This window comes from Phalacrocorax aristotelis, chromosome 17 (genome assembly GCF_949628215.1).
Source record: "Phalacrocorax aristotelis chromosome 17, bGulAri2.1, whole genome shotgun sequence".
NCBI classification, from domain to species: Eukaryota; Metazoa; Chordata; class Aves; order Suliformes; family Phalacrocoracidae; genus Phalacrocorax; species Phalacrocorax aristotelis.
This window is the reverse complement of record NC_134292.1, coordinates 5,788,843-5,804,497: the sequence shown is the minus strand read 5'-3', so window position 1 is coordinate 5,804,497 and position 15,655 is coordinate 5,788,843. Positions and strand designations below refer to the sequence as shown.

At 44.5% G+C, this 15,655-nt stretch overlaps 1 protein-coding gene across 4 annotated transcripts in view; it reads right to left on the bottom strand.

Annotated features, from left to right (window-relative positions):
* Positions 1-15,655, bottom strand: part of COL27A1 (collagen type XXVII alpha 1 chain) — a 214,281-nt gene that overhangs the window by 183,767 nt on the left and 14,859 nt on the right. Inside the window, exon 2 of one of the 4 annotated variants that reach the window (XM_075112253.1) lies at positions 8,002-8,102. The exons of 2 other annotated variants lie outside the window; for them this stretch is intronic. The gene's annotated coding sequence lies outside the window, so the exon portion shown is untranslated. The remainder of the gene's footprint in view (positions 1-8,001; positions 8,103-15,655) is intronic. One more of the 4 variants, XM_075112256.1, reaches the window with a different exon arrangement.

The following is a 15,655-nucleotide window of genomic DNA, read 5'->3' as shown; positions in this document are numbered from 1 at the left end:
AGCTCCATGCACTTCTATATGCAGACGTGCCCTCCTTGTCCTTCCCTTCTTTCCACACCCACCCCAACACCACCGGTCCTTGGGCAGGGGACTGCAGCAAGGGCAGCAGAGCAGCAGTCCATGGCCCGCTCCTTGGCCCTGTGGGGTAACGCTGCTCATCCCAGCTGCCACAAAACCCACCTGGAAAAGCAGATGTCCACCTCAGCTGGCCGCCAGCCTGGTACCGTGGTCCTGGCAAGTGGAGGTCCACCAGGCCTTGACTGAGCACCTCAGCTGAGCTCTGCCAGTAGACAGACCAAAGCCTTCCCCTTCAGATAGTTTCTGTGAAATGAGAATTGGAACGTTGTCATATGTTGGTTTTGCTTCCAGCAGAGGAATCAGAGAAGCCTGTGGTTGAGTCCCCTCCTCAGGCAGCCCGAGAGCCAGAGCAGAAGGGGCACAGGGCTGGCGAGCCTGCAGGCGCCCCAGGCTGGTCCCGGTGGCTGCATGGGCACGGGTTTTCAAACCGGGCTTTGTTGCACATGTCCAGCCCAATGCAACGCCCACCTGAATTCAACAAGGCGCGATGACATTCAGAGCCAGAGCAGGGTGTTGTTCCTCTGAAGATCAGTCACGTTCAAAGCAGCAGCAGCACATATTCGGCTGAGGTCTTGCCTTGTGGGATGAGTGCTGTGGATGGCAGCTGGTGGAAATAGTGCCAGCAGGCAGCCTCCCACCGCAGAGCACCTCGGCTCCCACAGCTACACCACAGCATTTCCCTTCCATCTGCTCGCTTCCTTCGCTCTACCCAAGGCCATGGCCGTGGCTGGCAGCTGGTTAGTTGATCCTCCCACTTAATTCCCCCACAGACAAGTCTGTCTCCGAGAAGCAACCCACACGTCCACGTGCTTCTACGCACAAACCCCTGCTCCTGATCTAATGCAGAAGGGACCTGATGCCACGAGGCATCTCTCTGACCGAGACAATGGCCTGCCAAATGCCCCTCTGTGTGTATGTTTCCCAAATTTCAACTCCCTTTCCTAAACTCATCTGCTTACTTTGTTTTCACCTATTATCCCCTCTCCAGAGGGAAAGTCTAGCGTCCAGCTGTAACACGATGATGCGACACGGCTCATCTTCACCCAGACGTGTCCCCCCTCAGCCTGTTGCGGGACTACGCAAAGGATGAGCTGAACGCCTGCCTTTCTTGCAGCAGCGTCGTTGAAAGTCTCCAGCATTTTGGCACAACTAAAGATGGATTTTTCCATTTCCACTATTTGGCAGCTCATTGCCTAGGGCTATTTGTATCTCTTCTGATATTTCTGCTGCAGAAGGGCCAGTACTAGCACTCCTGATTTGCTCTGCTTTGAATATTACAGCAGAAAGGGGCAGAGTCACATTGTGCCTCTAAATCCAACAACAGTCACTTCAGTACTGAGCCTCAGTCAATACTTTAATGGGCCTAATTTTCTAGCTTTTGATCAAAACGTCTTTAGAGCAGTACATCTTCAGATATTGCCGCTGGCCTTTGAAAATAAGCAGAAAGAACAAGATAACCTTTGTGAGACTTTGCTGCCTACAATCTATAGACAAACCTCATTTTAGTATCTCCTTAACCCAGTCTGGTACATGAGAGTTGAGCAAAGCTGAATGTGAAATGGCTCCCTAACACTGTAAACCCGACCTCTCAATCTGCTTATTATCATTTCGGGAAGGCATGGCAGCTCCTTCATCTCAGAAACTATAAGTGAATATTTTGTCTCTGAAAACCCCACACAGTGTGCAAGTTCAACATCTGAGATCTGAAGTCCAATCTGAATTTAGCTGTGACCAATTACACAAGTCAAGTGGCCTAGCTTTGGTACTTCTATGAAGGCAACTGTTCAGGATGGCACCAAAAATATAAAACCACTTTAAAAACCCCAAAATATTGCTCTGCTGTTTAAATCCCTCAGTACAGACAAATCAGAGAAACTGTGTTAGGGGATTTTAGACTGCCTTTACAATTCATTCAGTATTAACTAAACAGTCTTCCTTTAAGACATTGCTAGAAAAATTAGGGTTGCTTTAAGAGTAACTTGCAAATACCAGGTCTATTGAATGTTGAGTTTAAAATGTAGTTAGTTCTCAGTCTCTCATGACCAAAGTTATTGCATGTGTGCATGGTTTTATGTGCTGTAGGACTTGGCAGAACATCACCAGGCTTCGTTGCTTTGGTGCCAAAGGTGCAATGAGAAGTTTTGGGAAATTAGTGTCAAGATCATATCAGTCAGCACTGCCATCCTACAAGACGTCTGCTTTCCATAAGCATTTGTACGAGTAAAACCGCCTTAGTCACTTCAAATTAATGCAAAGTTGGAAAACTGCTTCTCCTTTGGAAGTGTGGAAATGCCAGCAGAAGAGATTTCTAGTGGCTTGCTCGAGGTCTATAGCTCAGTCAGGCTGTTCTTGTAGCCAACACTGGTGCTGAGACCAGACAATACTCCGGGTACCATAAAGCCCCAAGTATTTCATGAGGAGCCAAAACTTTCTGATCGCTTTTCAAAGTTTGTTTCAGAAAAGTTCTGAAATGAAAGAAGGTAACGTTTCAGTGTGCAAACGCTGGAGAAAACGTCTGGGTTTGTTTCAAGTTTTCCTTCTCCAGCAGAGAAGTACTTAGAGTTGGGCAAGATTCACAAATACCTTTGGTTGACCTAAAGTGAACAACTTTTAGCATGTAAATGATTCATTTAGAACTATTTGCCCAGTTCTGAAGTTACACATCTTCGGAGTTATTTTTCACAGTGCAGGTGGACCTGCAGCTAGGAAGAAATGTCTGCGGTGGGGATATTTACTACTTATGCACAAAACTCTAGACCTGCATTAGCAGCAAGGTCATTTCTCTGTTGCTTTGGCGTCAGCTTAGAGTCAATTCCTGAGGCAAAGCTGTGCCTGAAGCCCAAGAAATGCTGTTGGGCTGAAGTGCCCAGAAGTCATGTTTGTTTGCATCTCTCTCCTGTTTGGTGGGGACATCAAAGCCACTAAGTTCACATCACAGCTTCCTCTTCCTCAAAGGAAGCAAACCTTGTTTTGACATTTGCCATTAGTCTCCAGAAGAGCAGCACCAGCTCAAGGAGACTCTGGTATCAGAGGGGTGACAGGATTGTTCACACAAAGTATTTTGAAGCAATTTAGGAGATGTACACGCAGATTTCTGGTCTGCATTAAAATTAATGAAAGGTTTGTATTTGAATGCCTATGCTGCCTCAGAAACCTCAGTCGTTATGGTTCAGAAGTTGTCTCTGTCACACAAACCCTCCCAAGATGATTTACAAAGTCGTACATGAACTAGCTACTCTATTTAAAGTCACAATTATTATTTAAGGTTAAATTACATACAGGGGGCGGTGGGGGAAGAGGGGAAGAAAAGACTTCCGGACAGACTGATGGAACAGAGCCAATAAAAGGCAGCACAGTGTTTTAGGGGCTGAAGCACCAATAGCATGTGGGTCTAAAAAGCAAAGAGATCGAAAGCAGCTGGACTGAGCATGGAAGCAGACGGAGACAGCAGGGACTCTTCAGATCCGAGCGTTCAGATTTTACCATTCACAAAGCCAAGAAAGAAACGAAAGAATAGCAGCAGGAATAGTGCAGCAAGTCCCTCTTACACTCAGGGACAGAAAGCGCATCTCCAAAGATTTCTATTAACCTTTTTAACACAAAGAAGCCCCATTTCTCTCCCTCAAATGACCACATTTTCATAGTAACCGTTTCACTGGCTCGGTTGCCAAAAGCTTCTGCTTCGCACCAAGCTTCTGCTTTCAGAGACACTGCAGAGTGGAATATGAGTGAAATAAATATTAAGCAGAGTCAGGCTCCAAAGGTTGCCATTACCTAATCCTGTACCATTACACAAATTTATTTGTTAGGAATATTCCAAGGTTTTGGGAAAAGGCTTACAAGAGCTCACAGTGTTCCTGCTGCCCACCACGAACACTGTATCCGTCGTGGAACCACACTTGCACTCCTACATGGAAAAGACAGGGAATTACAGTGAACCTCAGAAATGTTGAGGAAAGATTCCTTCAACCTCTGAAAAGACTGGCTTATTATGTTATTACAATTCCCTGGAAATTGCTCTGTAGTCATCATTAGAGCATAAAATGTCATCGGAAGCCTCCGAAACATACGTGCGTATACATTCCAGGAGAAGTTTGAAAAAGCCTTATACGCACAGAGGATTACAGAAAATGTATTACTGACCTACAGCACCACAGTATCGATCCGGCAACACAGAACTTTTTGGGGAGTATTGCAGCCACCCACTAAATGGATTTTTGATTAGCCATGCTGTTTAAAATGACCGCAAACTTTTTTAGCAAACATTGGGCTGCCAGGCAAAGGGTCAGTCCCAAGGCTCAGTCCAGCTTCACAAAATTCTTCCACTGGTTCTGGGCTGAAGTTCAAGTGAACCTCTAGATGGGGAGATGGGTTTAAGTTTAAAATTGGCAACCCTGCCTGATTTTATCAAGTCTCATGATGCTTGGCATGTTGCTTAAAACCCCAGCTCTTGGAATCTTGTGCAATAAATTCAACTTCTGCTTAAAAACCCCAAAACCTCTGTTTCATGTAAGCACTCTGCAAACCTGAGGCATGAGTTCTACAGACCTTCAGAAGTCAGAAGGAAAGAACTATACATGACGTATCATTTCAGTCTCCTTATTTTTGGGAAACGTGTTTGTGACTTTTTAAACATCTGGTATTAATAGTGCATTTCTGGAATCATGACATGAAAATTTTCTTTCAAAACTGTGACTTTAACTTGCTTGCTTTGAAATTTTGGATATATTAATTCAAAGAAAAACGCAAAAGGAGAGAAAAGGAAATGAAATAGCGGCAAACATTCAAATCTTTTTTAAACCAGAACGAACTATTTCCTTTCTAAAACAAACTACTGCACTTATTCTGCTGTGGTTTTTGCCCTACAAATCACTATGGGTTAGTCAAGATAATCCTGACTGACCTACAGCCTCTAGAACCTGGTAAGTCATGCAGGGCATAGAGCAGGACCTCAGAGTAAATCCATCTCGAAGTCCTGGTCAATGATCTGCTTTAAAACTGCAGATTGACTCCAAATAATCCCACAAAATCTGCACCAGCAACCGTACCTGAAGCCAGTTTACAAATAACGACTGCAATTTAGGGTCCAACAGAGCTGTACCTGTGATCTCTTTCTGGCTTCTCTAACACCGTTTACTTCCCAGTGCTGGTATTATCCTTCTCTTTTCATCCTTCACATCTCCCCCTCCCTCCTCCCTCTCACACAGTAGCTCTTTCATCTGCTCTCAATAGATGCTGCTCTACCTAATTAATTGAGGACTTAACAAGTGCACTTTCTAATTAAAGTAAATAAGCCCATGCTTGGAACAGTGGCTCACAGTGTTACCCAGCACTCCTTCCTCAGGAACAGGATATTATGGGCTCCACCTCCTCCGTGCCAATAATACATTAAAGTAATAGAGCAGAAGCAAAAAAGGTCTCTTAAAGCATCATTTAGAAGAGCAATTCTAATCTATAAAGCAATTCCCACCTTGAACTTCTGAAGCCAATGAGATCCTCTATAATATTTAGTGGAAGATCAAAGTTGGGAGAAGGCAGAACTAATAGATCTAGATTTGAAACCCAAACTCCCATTTGGTGCTTCCAGCGCTCTTGTTGGAGACGACTGAGTACATGGCTTGGGAGGAGGCTGGAGGACGAGGCAAGGGAATAGAGTCACAGGGGGATATTTCCTTACCTCATACAGTGTCTAAATGACTCCCAAAATCTGTCCCATAATAACACCCAATATCACGACTGCCCTCCTTCTTCAGAGCCACTTCTCTGCCACGAACCCAAGATGAAGATTTAGAGGGGCTGTTTGAAAAATTCTCATCTGTCTTCACCCTTCGTCCATATCTGAAATTGTATGTGGGTCTCCACCTCTGTTGTTAAAGTGATGATAATATCCTTAACGTACACAAATTACGTGTAACAAACGCATGCAAGAAAATCCCGATTATTAGATTACACCACTTCCTCTTACTAGGTTAAGCGAGGGCATTCACTGTCACTCTTATGGAAGAGGTCAGACTGTGGAAGCGTTTGCAAAAGCTGTCCTCAGCTGAAGGAGAAAGTCTGCATTTGTGACTGTCCTATTTGGTGAGACACAGCAGGACGGGCTTGATACACTGGAACAAGACAGAATATAGAGGCCAAATACATCACACAATGCTTGACAGGGAGGAAAACCACTTTTTTTTATTCCCCCCAGTGCAACTAGTTAAATGAAACAGCAGGGGTTCTGGGGAGGTGGTTGGCATCCAACTCGAAGGCCTCTTGCACAGAGGGAGCAGGGCACCGGCTGCACCATCTGCAAGTTCAGCTGGTGAAAATCCAGGCAAAAAGTGAATTCCCAAATCAAATCAACCACCATCTTCCTCTGTTACTGAGGATGCTTCTGTAGTGGTGAGGACGAAAACAAAATTCTGAGGGTCTCAGAGTATTCTATAAATGGTCAAAAGTGCTTCCAAACCAGCATTTGAATTTGAGTCTGAATTTTGTTTCCACAGATGGGCTGGGAGCAAGACTGTGTTAGTTTAGGCTTTATGTACCTTAAGTTCATTAAGTCAAAAGAAAGCTTTGTGTCTTTCAGTAGTTTTTGGATGAGCTTACAGGTTTCAATAGCCTGGACAGGGCTACGGGACGAGCTAACAGGAAAGAGGGAACAGAGGTGTATGGAGCAACGGGGAGTGTGAAAACAGGGTGACAGAACCATATTTTGCTCCAGTGAGCCAGGAGCTTACAACAAGCTGAGAATAATTTGATGCAATTAGTCCAGAAATAAAGATTTGTTTGTATTTTCACAGTCTCTCACTGTCGTGGAGACCAGACAGAAAGCCAAAAAAAATTGTGCGCTTCCCACTGCATTTCCTTCAGCAATAAACACCTTCTTCATTTTTATACATATATATATAAGAAAAAACCAAACACACAAAAAAGCCAGGAAACTGGAGCTTAAATCTTATTTAGGTATATGCAAAATAAGCCCGTGTCCAGGCAGAACAGTTGGGCAGACCTGGGTTCAATCTCTAGTCTTTAACATTCATTTTACCTGAAATTCTTGCGTGCTTTTGTCTCACAAAACAGTATGAAAGAGATCCCTCAAAATGTAGTTGAAGTTTGGATTAGCATAGCTGTCAGAGCTCGCCTGTATGCCAGCCACCCAGCCCTTAATACAACTGCTTCTCCCTTATGCCATACATCCTGGATATTGTTTATTGACAGTTAGAAGCACAGATGTGTCCACTGAAGTAAATATGATTTTTAAAATATTATTTTTAAGAAATCAAATTATTTTCTATGCATGAGGCTTTCAGTTATGCTCAATTTTCCAGAGGAAAGCTGCTGTTTTTCAGCAGGTCCGAAGCCTCAAGTTACCCCTTCAAATATGTATCCACTTGCCTTCTGTTGGCTAGAGTTAAAGCCAGTGGAGAAACGATAACTCTGCTCCAGCCTGACATCCTGAGCCACGAGAGGAAGAGAGAGGTGAAGCAGCTGAGCAGGGAATACAGTTACACTCAGACTAACGACTAGGAGCTCCAGAAAGTCACTGCGCTTTGTTTTTGTTAGCACTGGAAGCATTACATGAAAAGCAACATTTCAGTTGCATTATGTTATTAATTTGGCTAAAAGCCATTGCCTTTTCTAGATTGTCTTAAAATAACTGTTTCCTACTGAAATAGCTTCCTTTCTCCCCAGCCAACTAATAAAAGTAGTTGGTTTTGGGGATGCGGGGGAGAAAAGGACCCCAGGTTGTTTCCAGTTTATAGGCCTATGGAAACTTAACAGAACATACACAAAAGTGATGAAAGTCCAAAGGGCCGGAGCGTTTAGTGCTTGTTTTTGTTCCCTCCCTGCCAAAGCAGCAGCAGTTGCCCGTTCTTTCCTTTGTGCCTGGCAACCTGACCACTGGTAGGACAAGCCTCTAGTCTTGGTACCTACCACGGGGCGTTGGCATCCAGTCACTGCTCCGCTGTCCTGAGCTGATCCTTTTATTCCATGGCATTCACCTCAGACGTATTTCAGCTGGCTTGGTGGCCCTGCTATTAAAATAAAAACCTGGATGAATCACCTTCAGTTTATGCGTGGAGGGAGTCACAAGTTTGCTGCTCCTGTTAGCCTCTGTTTGTCCCATATGCCAAAATATCCACCCTCTTTTGGGTGTTTCAGCCGCTAGAGTCACCAAAAAAACCTTTCTTCAACAGAGTGGGCATTTTCAAAGTTTACTTTAGCCTTATGAAAAAAAAAAGATACTGTCTTCTCCCTGTAGACTTGCTCCTGACAGCAGCCTCCTCACTAATTTTATTATCTATTTCCAAGTTATGTTTTTTTGGAAATGCTTTTTGTTCATTTGATGCTGAAGCAAAAATCCTTGGGTTATTTTTGTTCTGTAAACGCTGATATTTGGTCTTGCATTGACCTAAAGTGTAAGGAACTGCTCCTCAGTGAAAATAAGGTCAGGAAAGGATGGGAACTCAAGATATACTTCAGATCAGAAGAACAGAAGCCCCGATTTGTTGTTACTGTTTAAAGCCTACAAATTCTCCAAGTAAGTCTGATCCTGTTCTCCAGGTAGTTATTCCTGCGGCCCCTGAAAGAGTGTCTTGTGATCATATGGAAATACGGCACGCAGGTCACTCTGAAACCCCCAAGAGTTTTGTCATCAGCTTAAATAGAGCCAGAATTTTCCTGCAAATCCCACTGCAGTGGAAAGAGAGATTTGTTCTGCTAACAGTGAGGCTGTGGTAGAAGAAAAGAGGATTACCAGTAACATATCAACAAAGCCACTGCATTAAACAGTGATACCTGGCCAGGACCCAGCAAAGGTAACTTATTCTGTCACGTTTTTGAATAGAGATACTACATGAAAGAAACCCTGGGAGCTCAATGCAGCCAGCATTCACAGGATCCTTCCCACCATATTAAACTGCTGTTGATGTACCTAAAGCGTCACATCCAGTATACAGACTAACCAGCTTGATGACATCAATACAGGTCTGCAAGTCAGGCATAGCACTGGCAAAATGAATGCAGTCAGACAGAGTGTGCAGCAGCCCCACAGTGAAGCACAGCGCGTAATTAAACTGTGAAACTTGTTGTTACAGGACATCACAGAAAGCAATAGGAAAAATCTGTCAATGGATGTTAAATCCAAGAGGCAATATCAGCAGCTGAGAAAACCCCTAGACTGAAGTCACTGGAAAAATATACATGGGGAAAAATTATTACTACAAAGTGGTCTTTACCCTCTTCCCTAGCTGCTCCTGCTATTGCTAGGGACAGGAGCGTGGGGCTGGACAGATCTACACTACAAGTCCTCCTACATTCTCAGGGCCTCGGACCCAGAGACAGAAGCTTCCTTCACTCCAAATTAGCATTGCTGATTTTTCTGAACAAGGTTAAGGTCAATGCAAAGCTTTGTGCTCTTGCCGTCTGACTTTGAAACTATGCTGCTTTGCCTGCACTAGGAGTCCAAAGCACAGGGGCGATACAGAAAGGGGATCATCACCAGGTAAGAGTAGAATCATCCTAAACAGTGCATTTGCACATTATTTGTTAGAGCTTTTTGGGCAGGGACCATCCTGCTGGCACAAGCACATCTGACATCTCACGTGCATTGCCTGCATGTCCGGAATACACGCGTATTCCCTTTATCGTAACCAGCCAAGTTTAAAAGTGATCTTTCACAGGCCTGCACTTGTGTGCTTCTTGTCCAGGCTAACAAGATCTGTCCCAAAGGAGTGAACAAACACATCGCCTTTCATATGACACACACACGCACACAGACAGACCCCAAACCAGGACTTCTAGAGAGACTCCAAGAAAGCCACAGGTACACATTGCAAAGGAGGCATGAATATTGCATCCGTATGGTGTCTGAGCAAAGCGAACCACAGCTCCTGTTGAGCACAAGGGATAGGCAAGCAGGCCTCGGTCTCAGGTGACCATCCAGTGCAGATTAGGAAACACATTACTGTGCCCAGGAAAAAATAATAATAAAAAAAAGGGCTGGGAGGGAACAAACCCTCTTGAGCTGTGATCCTCTCAGACCATTAAAACATGCCACTTAATCCTGGGCAGGATGATCGGACACCTCTGTACTCCTGTCAGGGGACCAGTTTTCCCCAAATAATAAGCAAAAGACTTCTCAGATTGATTTGCCTCTCTCCAGAGTAATGATTTACATACATCAGGGACTTCAGGGATGGAAAAGGCCTGTTACAAATGCCAAGCCGCTGCTTCTGGCTGCCTCCTGCCTGGACATCCCATCTTTCCTTAGTGTGCTCTTTCTAACTAGTTCACCTGACTGATGGATCCTCTTTCCTCCCAACCCCACAACAAGCAACCTTGGGAGCATCACAGAAATAAGCCAAAACTATTTAACAGCATTTTTAAGGCAGCAAATGAGCCAATACAGCCATCTCCCACAAGGGAGAAAGAAGGAAGGGGTCTGAGCTAAAGGTCTTGCAAAAGCATGTGTCCATCAACTGAAAGAGGACTTTTGTATGTACTTCACCACTTTTACATGGCACAAGAGTTTAAGGTGGTGATTGGATCTGTACTGGTCACCTCCTATTCCTATTACTCTCCAGCCAAGAGAAGGATTGATTCTCTGATGGCTCGTGCACCCTACTGCAGAGCTCAGCCCCCAAAGGACCAGTCTCCTCTTCCAGCAGTAATTTCCCATGTGCCCTTCCCAGGCTGCCCTGTCTTCTAATCTTCTACTTCTCAGAGACCTTTAAATATATATTTTAAATTCCAACCAGATTCTTGGACTTGGCAGATAAACTGTGGGTCCCATAAGAGTTATATTTTCTTTGAAAGCCTTGAATGAAGTCTTTATAAAAAACTTCATTAATATTGCTACCTATATGCCTGCTCCCCACTTCCTGTGCAAATCCAAACAGATTCTCCACACAGAAAGACTTTTGAAATTCGCATATTTACTTCCCCCAAACAGTGAGAGTGTTACTGAGGAGTTTGTGGTAGAGTCAGTCCACATGTGTGTTGTCCTGCTGGAGTTTAAAAAGATGAAGCCTTCTATTCATTGGAGATGAAAAAAGTAGACGCAAGAGGGGAGGATATAAAGCTGGGGAGATTAGGGCTCTGGAGTTCTGTGCTCTGGCTTCATGCCCTTGGCAGAATTTGGTCCATTTTTGCAATTAGATTATACGACAGTAAAGTGTCATTACAGCTAACACAGTACAGCGTGTACAAGGGTGTTAAAGCTGTTTCTGCCAGAATAGTCAAAATTAGTAAAGGAGTAGTTTCAAAAATATCATAGACCTTTTTTTTTTAAATAAACAAAACTGTTCTGCTGAATTCTGCAGGCTGCAAATGTGTACCCCTGGATTTCAGCACAAGTCATCCACTGAGATCCAACCAGTACCTCAAAAAACTATGCCCACAAACCAAGCCCTGCTCCCACTGCAGTCAGAGGGTGAGCTCCCCTTCCTGAGAAAGGGGGTAGAACACAACTAGGGTGCAGAAGTAGGACTAAAACAGGCTACCAGAGGACACAACATCTCATAATACTTCTGTTTTTAAAAGTCAGCTTCTTCCAAATTCACTACTCAAAGTTTGAGTAGCAACTACAATTAGCTACAGAAAGAAAAGGGCAACATGCAGGCACCAGGCTGGACAGGAGGCAGACAGACAGACAGCAAGTGAAATAGAGTCATCTGGGACATAGTCCCAGCTCTGTCATTTACTATACTTTCAATTTGCCTTTTCCAATGCAAGGCCAAAAGATACATAAGTCTTCATGAAGAGCTCAGCAAGCTACAGCCTACATGCCGTGACATGCAAGTAATCCCTCTGAAGACTACTTAAATGTTTAAAATTGTTCATGCTTTTAAATGTGTCTCAGGGAAAATGATCAGTACAAGAAGCAGCTCATTAAATCTTTTGGACCTTCACACACACACTCACTATAAAGTGGTCCATAGGGCTAAGCAGCCAGGTGTGCACGCTTGTAGGAGATACAGCAGTTTAAGATTTCCTTTTGAATATTGCTAGAACCAGCACAATTCAAGAAGGACAACCGTGAGCAGGCACCAAGCCTCCTACACCTCTAAATGACTTGGTGTTCTCATTTCCTTTGACCAGGGACACTTTGCTGATGGCTTTAGACATTCTCATGTGACCAAAACTGTCCCAACGATTGAACCCTTGGGTATACTGCAAGGCTCGTATATTTAGGGAGGTGCTTGGAAAGGACCACAAGACTTAATCTTTATTTTAAAAAAATTAAAGATGGTGGATGTTTTGGGTACGTCAAAAAGAATTCTTTGAAGAGTAGTTAAACTGAGCTATTTTAATTAAAAGGTGGCAAGCAAAAGAAAAAAAGTAGAAAAGAAAATCCATTCTAACTTCTTCAGTGGAAGATTAGATTTCTGATTAAGAGTTGTGTGACCTTTCCTTCCAAAGGAACATCAAAAATGTCTCAACAAAACCCAAAACATAACGTATCTCATGGGAAGCTGTAATCAGTTATTCGAAATCCCTCTGCTCCTCAACAGGCAGCATTCCCAGGCTCAAAGCATCCCTCACAACACTACTGCTCAGGGCTCCCACGGCACACGAGCTGAGGTAGGAGCGCATTGGGGAACACTCAGTGCAAGCGAGGAGGTCTGTTGAAGAACAGCAAGAGCACAAGACAAAGTAAAACAGAAGAATTTGAATATTCTGGATTTGAGTTTTACCTTACAAAAAAATTCCTATCAGAAGAATATTTTCCAGCCAGCTCATTTTTAGTTTATTTGTCAAGGATAGTTACAGGCCATTCCAGTTTGTTTGGTGTAAATAATCAAAGTTAAAATTGCATCAGCTTTTGGCTGCAGGAAGGAGATACGGAGTAGCTTTTTCAACACCATGCTGGGAAAGCCATCTCCCACCCTCTTATTCCAGTGCTTCAACCAACTTGCCATTCAGCTTGAACAGATTTCGCTTTTGCACCGTGCGGCTGCAGAAGGGTTGCTGGGGAGAGCTGCAGGACAGCTCTGCTCGGCCTCAGGTTGCGGTGCAGATGCTGCACCCCCCGAGCGTGGCTGTCATTTCACCACAAGTCCATAGGAAAGCCACATCCATCCCTGAGACTTCCCGGTTCTTAGTGGCACTTTTCTATGACCTGCTTCCCCAGGTGGGCACAAAAGTTTTGTCCTTGGTGCCTGGGAAGCCGTCCAACCTGCTTCGATAGCAAGCCCCGCAGAATTACAGACAGCTGACAGAGTTTGGAAATTGCCCTGAAAAACCTCTTTCTTCCATGAAGTCCCCTGTATTAGGGACTCCCTTGGAAGGTGCTGAGCACTCCACTTATATCAGAAAGCCTTTCTGGGGGCAGCGGTTCCATCACGGGGAACCCCTGTACCACAACACCAAGCTGCAGCACATGCTGTGCCCCAGCACTTGCAATTGGAAATAACACTCTAAATTTGAACTACTGCAACTGTGGAAAAGTGTTCAGTGTTTAACGGGAACCCACTGTGATGGGACAGAAAACTCCAGCACTGGCTAATTCTTTGAAAGGAACAAAGGCCAGTAATATCTCAGCAGAGAGTACGGGAAGGGTAAATATCCATGTGCAGCATAGCCAGGGATCATTGTTTAAAAATCCTTTACAGAACAAATAGAAGGCTGAAATGTTAAGGGTGGTGGGTTGTTTTTTTTTTTTTTCCTTTTTAAGGAAGGAAGAAACATCTGTGGGAAGTATTTATGAGGCATATAATGCACCTCACATAGTACCCTAAGGGCCGTCTTTAGAGTGGAAATAAAGCTTCCACACTAGGAGTTTGTTAACATCGTGACAGGCATCAGATGCAAACACAAAAGCTCACTTGTTCTGTAATGACTTGCCGAGATAAGTGTCCCTTATCAGCAATACTGTTTTCTTTTGGAAAGGAAGGGACTCTGTGTGTACAAGCAGGGAATGGAAGTCAATGAAAACAGAAGGCTGGAGAGGTCTGAATGGGTATTTTGTACTGTAATTCTAGCTTGGGACTGCTTTTTTGGGTGTGGAAATATCAAACACTGACCTCCCACTGACAGTCCTTGGCAGTGGGATAAGTCGCTCATTTATTTTTGCTCAGCCACAAAGCTGCTGTGTAACGCGGCAAGGTCCTTGCAAAGTTACACAGGCCCGATACATCTCCCAGGCAAACAGCCTGCACCCCAGCATCCAGCCCTCACATGCCCCTGCTCAAAATATCACCGAGCTCATGCCCACAACCAGGTAATCCTCACAGCCCTCATCAGGCAGCTCTTTCAATTTGGGAAGAAAAGAGGATTTGTGCAGAAGAAGGGCACGGTGGGAGGGGTAGAGGACATCTAAGGCATCCTTCTATTATAGCTGACAAAGCCCCCACTAACAGGGGTCTTTGGTGGTGATGCCCTTCTGCTTTTGACTTGGAAACCCGAAACAGGCCAGGCTGAAATGAACTGCACGAAAGCACCACACACACACAGGAGAAGTGAGCTGTGCAGGAACTTTTCTCTATCCAAAGCACTCACGATATTCCTTTAAACAGGGAGAAAGCGGGGTGGGAAAGGGTTTGCAGAGAGGTGGCCACCTCAGATCTGAGACTTGCTCAACCAGAAGGCAGTTATGGACTCTTCTGGGTCTTGACTGAGGCCCGCTGGCATCTGCAAGGAGTTTTGTCTTGGCCTTGGTGCTGCTTTAATACCAGAGGATGCTCTGTTATAGGCTGATGAAACATTCATGAAGTGAGAACCTATAGGGGAACACCGGGCTCTTCTCCTGAGCAGTGCAAACTCAGAAATTAAAACATGGCATTAAGATTCGGGATAATTAAAGCAGAACCACAATGGCAGGGAGTTCTAGCTAAATCAAATCAGACCATGAATAGACTCACCATCTCTGCTCACAGGAGAGCATTTCAGATCTCCCTGCTCCATCAGGGGGTTCAGCCTAACTAAACAGCTCTCCCAAGTCATCACAACACCTGCAGCAGGCCATAGACTCTCTGACATTCCAGAGACCACCACCATTTCATCGCACACCCAAGAAGCAGCACAACTTTGGCTGTGTTGTCACCAGACGAGAAGAGGTTTCCCCTCCTCCCGCATTAGCTTGCCTCCCAGTTATTTTCTTGACAGATCTGGACATAATGTGGAGCTGAACCACAGTCTGGATAGAAAATCATGGCATCCATCAGCAAGATACATCAGCAATACTGTGTCAACAGCCCATGGCAGATGATGCATAAACTCACTTGTTCCCAAGCATGTCATCTCTCTTGCAAGGCACAAGCTATGCGTGGTGACATGCTGTTCCATTAGACAGAGGGAGGCTGAAAGGTCTGGATTAAATAAAAGGAAAACATCTCTGATAACCATCAACACATCAGTTAACACTGCATTTCCCCACTGGCTTCACATACACAGAGGGGAAAGACTAGAGGAAACTTCCAGCATTATTTTATCAGATGGCAGAAGCCAACTTACTGAACAGCTGTGCCATCAGGTCCCACAGCCAAGTCAACATGGATAAACTGGCCACGATACCATAGCTAAAATTTTATTTTTCATATTTAAGGCTACCCAGCTCAGCCCCGCTCTGCTGAGGATGTTCCAGCCT